General features: G+C 37.7%; 1 non-coding gene across 1 annotated transcript; it reads left to right on the top strand.

The window, feature by feature from the left end:
• The first annotated feature begins 952 nt into the window (after nucleotides 1–952).
• On the top strand, nucleotides 953–1,024 carry TRNAF-AAA. Its single transcript has one exon. It is a non-coding gene; the product is annotated as a tRNA-Phe (tRNA).
• The last annotated feature ends 7,778 nt before the right edge of the window (nucleotides 1,025–8,802 follow it).

Here is an 8,802-nt window from a genome sequence, read left to right as displayed (position 1 = left end):
ACTTCTTAGTTATAAACTTATCTCTTGACTTCCTACTTTTGCATTTCAATCCCCTGTGATTAACAGAATATATATATATATATATGATCAACTTTAGCTTTTTCAACATTGGTGTTTGTGACATAGACTTGAATTACTGTGATTTTGAATGGTTTGACTTGAAGATGAGCCAAGATCATTTTGTCACTTTTGAGACTGCACCCAGGTACTGCATTTTGGACTCTTTTGTTGACTATGAGGGCTACTCCATTTCTTGGAAGGGATTCTTGCACCAGAAGTAGATATAATGGTCATATGAATTAACTTCACCTATTCTTGTCCATTTTAGTTCACTGATTGCTAAAATATTGATGTTTACTCTTGCCATCTCCTGCTTAACCACATTCAATTTACCTTGATTCATGGGCCTGAAATTCCAGGTTCCTATGCAATACTGTTCTTTACAGCACCAGATCTTACTTTCATCACCAGACACATCCACAGCCGAGAATCATTTCTGCTTTGGACAGTCACTTCATTCTTTCTGGAGCTAATAGCAGCTGTCCTCTGCTCCTCCCCAGTAACATATTGGATCCCTTCTCACCTGGAGGACTCATCTTTTGGTGTCATATCTTTTTTCCTTTTTATACAGTTCATGGGGTTCTCATGGCAAGTATACTGGGGTGGTTTGTCATTTCCTCCTCCAGTGTATCAGGTATATGCAGAGCATATCATGCAAAATGCCGGGCTGAATGAGTTACAAGCTGAAATCAATATTGTCAGGAAAAATAGCAACAACCTCAGATATGCAGATGATACTACCCTAATGGCAGAAAGCAAAAAGGAGCTTAATAGTCCCTTAAAACTGAAAGTGGAGTCTCTCAGACATGTCCAGCTCTTTGTGACCCCATTGACTATAGCCTGCCAGGCTCTTCCATCTATGGGATTTTCAAGGTAAGAATACTGGAGGACTTCCCTGGTGGCTCAGATGGTAAAGCATCTGCCTAAAATGCAGGAGACCCAGGTTCAATCCCTGGGTTGGGAAGATCTACTGGAGAAGGAAATGGCAACCCACTCCAATATTCTTGCCTGGAAAATCCCATGAACAGAGGAGCCTGGTAGGCTACGGTCCATGGGATCACAAAGAGTCTGACACAACTGAGCCACTTCACTTCACTTTACTTCTCCAGGGGATCTTCCCAAGCCAGGGATTGAACCTGGATCTCCCACATTACAGGCAGACTCCTTACCATATGAGCCACCAGGGATACCCAAAGAATTTCTTGATGAGGGTGAAAGATGAGAATAGAAAGCTGCTTAAAACTCAACATCCCAAAAACTAAGATCATGGCATCTGGTCCCATCACTTCATGGCAAATAGGAGACAATTTGGAAGCAGTGGAAGCAGTGACAGATTTCCTCTTCTCGGGCTCTGAAATCACTATGTATGGTGACTGCTATCATGAAATTAGAAGATGATTGCTTCTTGGCAGGAATGCTATGACAGCCTAGACAATGTGTTAAAAAGCAAAGACGTCACTTTGCCGACAAAGGTCCAAATAGTCAAGACGGTAGTCTTGCCAGTAGTCATGTACTGATGTGAGATCTGGACCATAAAGAAGGCAGAATACCAAAGAATTAACACTTTTGAACTGTGATGGAGAAGACTGGAAGCTGGAGAAGACTCTTGAGAGTCCCTTGGATAGTCAGTAGATTAAACCAGTCAATCTTAAAGGAAGTCAACTGTGAATCCTCATGGAAGGACTGATGCTGTAGCTGAAGCTAGCTCTAGTACTTTGGTCACCTGATATGAAGAGACAACTCATTGGAAAAGACCCTGATGTTGGGAAAGATTGAAGGCAGAAGGAGAAGACAGCAACAGAGGCTGGAATGCATCACTGATTCAATGGACATGAACTTGGGCAAATTCCGGGAGATGGTGAGGGAAAGTGAAGCCTGACATGCTGCAGTACATGGGATTGCAAAGAGTCAGACAATGTGGCAACAGACCACCACCAACATGCACTTATCTCAAGGTCAAAATATATCAACTGAAGAGAATCTTGAAAGGGGAATTGAGGGGAGATGGGAAAGACTAGAGATCTCTTCAAGAAAATTAGAGATACCAAGGGAACATTTCATGCAAAGATGGGCTCGATAAAGGACAGAAATGGTATGGACCTAACAGAAGCAGAAGATATTAAGAAGAGGTGGCAAGAATACACAAAAGAATGGTACAAAAAGATCTTCATGACCCAGATAATCACAATGGTGTGATCACTCACCTAGAGCCAGACATCCTGGAATGTGAAGTCAAGTGGTCTTTAGAAAGCATCACTATGAACAAAGCTAGTGGACTTGATGGAATTCCAGTTGAGCTATTTCAAATCTAAAAGATGATACTGTGAAAGTACAGCATTCAATATGCCAGGAAATTTGAAAAACTCAGCAGTGAGCACAGGACTGGAAAAGTCAGTTTTCATTCCAATCCCAAAGAAAAGCAATGTCAAAGAATGCTCAAACTACCACACAGTTGCACTCATCTCACATGCTAGTAAAGTAATGCTCAAAATTCTCCGAGTCAGGATTCAGCAATATGTGAACCGTGAACTTCCAGATGTTCAAGCTGGTTTTAGAAAAGGCAGACGAACCAGAGATCAAATTGCCAACATCTGCTGGATCATGGAAAAAGCAAGAGAGTTCCAGAAAAACATCTATTTCTGCTTTATTGACTATGCCAAAGCCTTTGACTGTGTGGATCACAATGAACTGTGGAAAATTCTGAAAGAGATGGGAATACCAGACCACCTGATCTGCCTCTTGAGAAACCTGTATGCAGATCAGGAAGCAACAGTTAGAACTGGACATGGAGCAACAGACTGGTTCCAAATAGGAAAAGGAGTACGTCAAGGCTGTATATTGTCACCCTGCTTATTTAACTTATATGCAGAGTACATCATGAGAAACGCTGGGCTGGAATAAGCATAAGCTGGAGTCAAGATTGCTGGGAGAAATATCAATAACCTCAGATATGCAGATGACACCACCTTTATGGCAGAAAGTGAAGAGGAACTAAAAAGCTTCTTGATGAAAGTCAAAGAGGAGAGTGAAAAAGTTGGCTTAAAGCTCAACATTCAGAAAACAAAGATCATGGCATCTGGTCCTATCACTTCATGGGAAATAGATGGGCAAACAGTGGAAACAGTGTCAGACTTTATTGTTTTGGGCTCCAGAATCACTGCAGATGGTGGTTGCAGCCATGAAATTAAAAGACGCTTACTCCTTGGAAGAAAAGTTATGACCAAACTAGATAGCATATTCAAAAGCAGAGACATTACTTTGCCAACAAAGGTCCATCTAGTCAAGGCTATGGTTTTTCCTGTGGTCATGTATGGATGTGAGAGTTGGACTGTGAAGAAAGCTGAGCACCAAAGAATTGATGCTTTTGAACTGTGGTGTTGCAGAAGACTCTTGAGAGTCCCTTGGACAGCAAGGAGATCCAACCAGTCCATCCTAAAGGAGATCAGTCCTGGGTATTCATTGGAAGGACTGATGCTGAGGCTGAAACTCCAATACTTCGGCCACCTCATGTGAAGAGTTGACTCATTGGAAAAGACCCTGATGCTGGGAGGGATTGAAGCCAGGAGGAGAAGAGGACGACAGAGGATGAGATGGCTGGATGGCATCACCGACTCTATGGACGTGAGTTTGGGTAAACTCCGGGAGTTGGTGATGGACAGGGAGGCCTGGTGTGCTGCAATTCATGGGGTTGCAAAGAATCTGACATGACTGAGCGACTGAACTCAACTGAACTGAACTGAGTCATTAATGAGTTTGTTAAGTAAGAATAAAAAGTCAAACAAAAACTATCAAATAAAAATTAATGTAAATACTATTTTAGTAAAGAATTTGTAAATCATACAGCCAAATTGTAGAACAGATGTCATTTAAACAGCTTCTTCAAAATCATCTGACTTAAGATCCTGTTTAATGTCTATTTCTAAAATATCTAACTTCTTCAATTTCAAGGTCCTAATGAGAGTTCGATGATTTATGCTGCTGCTGCTAAATCGCTTCAGTCGTGTCCAACTCTGCACTACCCCATAGACAGCAGCCCAACAGGCTCCCCCGTCCCTGGAATTCTCCAGGCAAGAACACTGGAGTGGGTTGCTATTTCCTTCTCCAATGCATGAAAGTGAAAAGTGAAAGTGAAGTCGCTCAGTCGTGTCAGACTCTTAGCAACCCCAGGGACTGCAGCCTACCAAGCTCCTCCGTCCATAGGATTTTCCAGGCCAGAGTACTGGAGTGGGGTGCCATTGCCTTCTCTGAGATGATTTATAGCCACTTATTAAACATAAATAAAATTCCTCTCTTTTCAATTTTAATTAAAATCTTAAAAATTAAAAATTTTTTAACTTATAATAAGTTCTCTTTGCTTCTACTATTCCTTTGGTTAAAAAAACTTTATTGTTGACCTTGCTATATCCCTGTTAGCCAGTGGAAAGTATATTCTGTAAAAGCAAAGTTATTTACTTAAAGTTGTTTCAGCAAATCTGAGAGAATAAGTATGATAAATCACATTTTCATAAATAGAAACAATTCAATTCATAACAAAATGGCTCTGAATATATTTGAGGAATTTTGTAACCTAAGTAATTTCTTGTTTGATGTGCAGATGTATAAGAACTTGCTTCAGTATTAAAATCTTCACTTTCTACTCTTTTTAGGATACTTTCACTTCATTCCCAGAAGAAATAAAAATGAAGATTTAATATATAGGTATATTTTGTTTTATTGCTCTTGGCTTTATTGTGCTTCACAATTACTGTGTTTTTTATAAAGTAGAGATTTGTGACAACCCTTTCTCAAGCAAGTCTATTGGCACCATTTTTTCAACAGCATTTGCTCACTTCATATCTCTGTCACAGTTTGATAATTCTCACAATATTTCAGGCTTTTTCATTATTATTGTATTTATCATGGTGATCTTTGATATACATATTGTAATTGTTTTGATTTTTTTTAGCAATAGAATATTTTTAAAATATATACATTATTTTTAAGGCATAATGTTACTGTATAATAGATTATATTATAGTGTGTATGTAGCTGTTCACTAAGAAACCAAAAATCCTTGAGTAACTCATTTTATTTTTATATTCATTTTATCATGTTGTCCTGGAGCCAAACTTGCAGTATCATTAACATACGTCCACATTGGCAAATGTTTGTCTTTTTTCAAAAAATGGCAAAATGAAAATTGTAGAAACAGGTTATCTCTTGGGCAGGTTCCTCTTATCAACAATAAGTAAATCAATATAAGGACTGAATGATCTCTTATGAAATTATCAGTTTACTTTTAAAAAGTAAGACTAATTTTTATTTTGTTTTTATTTTTGCGACAATGTATATAAATGTGTGTTATTTTTACTAAACGATAGCTGTGAAATCAACTCAATAGACTTCTTTATACACTTGTAAACTTACTAGCAGCTTTAATAGGAGTAACAGCTGAAAAAACATCCATAAATGAAAGGAACATTTTAAGAAATATACTAAGCTTTATGTTCAACGGTTTTTAGGATAATGTTCACAATAAAATTGGAAGAAGAGAGTATGGATTTCCCTAAACATAGAGATTGTGTCAGTGTTCCCATAATGTTAATAATTTTTAAATTCAATTAATAAAATGTGACATATAGTGAGTACAGGAGAAATCTTAAGAAATCCATTAAAATTAAAACCAGTTTTGTAAAAATGTGTTCTCTCTTAAAGTTTAAAATATCTGTCTCTTAAAGACTATTAAAACTTTTTATTCTTGCTATTTAAGTTATAGAGACACATAAAGTCGTTACTTGGCTTTCTGATCAGAGTGATAACTGAATGCATTTCTATAGATCTCCTCCTTTCAAAATTATATTGATATGATAAAAGTAATATTCAAATAAAATAGCTCCCTGACATCTCTGGAACACAGAAAAGTTTCATAGACTAGAAACACTTAGGAAGTTGTGTAAGATGGAGAAGATAGATTAGAAGTGTTGAGAAGTGGAATTCCATACCTCCGTTTCACTGTGAAATTTCCATAGTTACTCTCTTCGTCAACTTAGTGGTAATTTCTTTTGCCTTTTCAGTTTTGTTCATGTTCCCCTTTTGGAAACTGCTGGCATTTCCCTGTGTTTTTTTCTCCTCTTACAGTTGTGCCTGATTTTGTTTCCTTAGATAGTAACTTTAAAACGTTTGTTAATTTTAGTTGGCTTGGCAAGTACAGGGGAGCTAATATAAAGGGCAGATAATGGGTGTGGCATTGGGAATAAATACAGTAGATCAGTTAGCATTAGCCTATCACTGCTTATTCTTAAAAAAAAAAAAGGAAAAACCTGACATAATAAAAACAGATTTATATACATACACAAAAACTATCACCTCACTCCTGCTGCTCTAAATCATCTTGATCATTGATAAGGCTATTCTAGCTTTTTAAAAATTAGAATTATCATAGATTTTAATAACATTTTAATCTAATGCTTAAAGATTTCATATATTTTTGCTATTAAGACATTATATCCATTATTCATTAGGCGTAGTTTAAAACACCTTCAGAATTTTCTCAAAGGCGATTGTCCTAATCATAATTTCTAATCTTCCTTATCTTGTTAATTAATACAATTTTATTAAGACATCTATTTTATCAAATATTCAATTAAATTTATTGTTTCTCCTAAATAGCACAACACATGCTTTGGAGATTATCTAATTTTATTGGCTTTTTGAAAAATAAAGTGCTAATTTGCAGCTTCCTAACTTCTAAATATTTCTTTAGTACCATGAGTTCTCTGTAAAATCTTTATTCCCAACCATTTTACCCTGTTGCATTAGCTAATTCTACAAGTAGTTTTCAAAAGGTTATATGCTCTGCATCTATTATTACAATTTTGAGTTGGAAAGTAATCACTTAACTGAATGGTAGTTTGGCTGATGGAGATTTATAGAACCATTATCTTTCCCTATTTCAAACAACATCTCTTCTTTTACATTCAGTTTTGTAGATAAGTGTGATATTTTTAAAATATAAATTTGATAAGTGTGATTTTATTCCATTTTTTGGCTGTTAAAAAAAAAAAATCTGTCCATTTCAGTTCAGTTCAGTTGCTCAGTCACGTCTGACTCTTTGCGACCCCATGGACTGCAGCACACCAGGCCTCCCTGTCCATCACCAACTCCTGGAGTTTACACAAACTCATGTCCATCAAGTCGGTGATGCCATCCAGCCATCTCATCCTCTGTCGTCCTCTTCTCCTCCTGGGTTCAATCTTTCCCAGCATCAGGGTCTTTTCCAAAGAGTCAGTTCTTTACATCAGGTGGCCAAAGTGTTGGAGTTTCAGCTTCAGTATCAGTCCTTCCAGTGGATACTCAGGACTGATTTCCTTTAGGATGGACTGGTTGGATCTCCTTGCAGTTGAAGAGACTCTCAAGAGTTTTCTTCAACACCACTTTGAGTTTTCTCAAAAGCATCAATTCTTTGGCCTTCAGTTTTCTTTATGGTCCAATTCTCACATCCATACATGGCTGCTGGAAAAACCATAGCTTTGGCTAGATGGACCTTTGTTGGTAAAGTAATGTCTCTGCTTTTAAATATGCTGTCTAGGTTGGTCACAGCTTTTCTTCCAAGGAGCAACCATTTTTTAATTTCATGGCTGCAGTTACCGTCTGAAGTGATTTTGGAGCCCCCAAAATAAAGTCTGTCACTGTTTCCATTGTTTCCCCATCTATTTCCCATGAAGTGATGGGACCAGATGCCATGATCTTCATTATCTGAATGCTGAGTTTTAAGCCAAATTTTTCACTCTCCTCTTTCAGTTTCATCAAGAGGCTCTTTAGTTCTTCACTTTCTGCCATAAGGGTGGTATCATCTGCATCTCTGAGGTAATTGATATTTCTCCCTGGTTCTAGATTGTGTATCATCCAGTCCAGCATTTCACATGATGTACTCTGCATGTAAGTTAAATAAGCAGGGTGACAATATACAGCCATGATGTAGTCCTCTCCTTATTTGGAACCAGTCTGTTGTGCCATGTCCAGTTCTAACTGCTTCTTCTTAACCTGCATATAGATTTCTCAGGAGATTGGTAAGGTGGTCTGGTATTTCCATCTCTTGAATCATTTTCCACAGTTTGTTGTGATCCACACAGTCAAAGGCTTTGGCATAGTCAGTAAAACAGAAATAGATGTCTTTCTGGAATTCTCTTGCTTTTTCAATGATCCAACGGATGTTGGCAATTTGATCTCTGGTTCCTCTGTCTTTTCTAATTCCAGCTTGAACATCGGGAAGTTCACAGTTCATGTACTGTTGAAGACTGGCTTGGAGAATTTTGAGCATTACTTTGCTGGTGTGTGAGATGAGTGCAATTCTGTGGTTTTTTGAAAATTCTTTGTCATTGCCTTTCTTTGGGATTGGAATAAAATCAGACCTTTTTGAGTCCTGTGGCCACTGCTGAGTTTTCCAGATTTGCTGGAATATTGAGTGCAGCACTTTCACAGCATCATCTTTTAGATTTGAAATAGCTCAACTGGAACTCCATTACTTCCACTAGCTTTGCTCGTAGTGATGCTTCCTAAGGCCCACTTGACTTCACATTCCAGGATGTCTGGCTCTAAGTGAGTGACTGCACCATCATGGTTATCTGGGTCATGAAAATTTTTGTATAGTTCTGTATATTCTTGCCACCTCTTCTTAATATCTTTTGCTTCTGTTTGGCTCATACTATTTCTGTCCTTTATTGAACCCATCTTTGCATGAAATGTTCCCTTGGTATCTGTAAT

This window comes from Bison bison, unplaced genomic scaffold (genome assembly GCF_000754665.1).
Source record: "Bison bison bison isolate TAMUID 2011002044 unplaced genomic scaffold, Bison_UMD1.0 scf7180017864517, whole genome shotgun sequence".
Taxonomy (NCBI): Eukaryota; Metazoa; Chordata; class Mammalia; order Artiodactyla; family Bovidae; genus Bison; species Bison bison.
The sequence above is the reverse complement of the archived record's forward strand: the minus strand, read 5'-3'. Positions and strand labels throughout refer to the sequence as shown.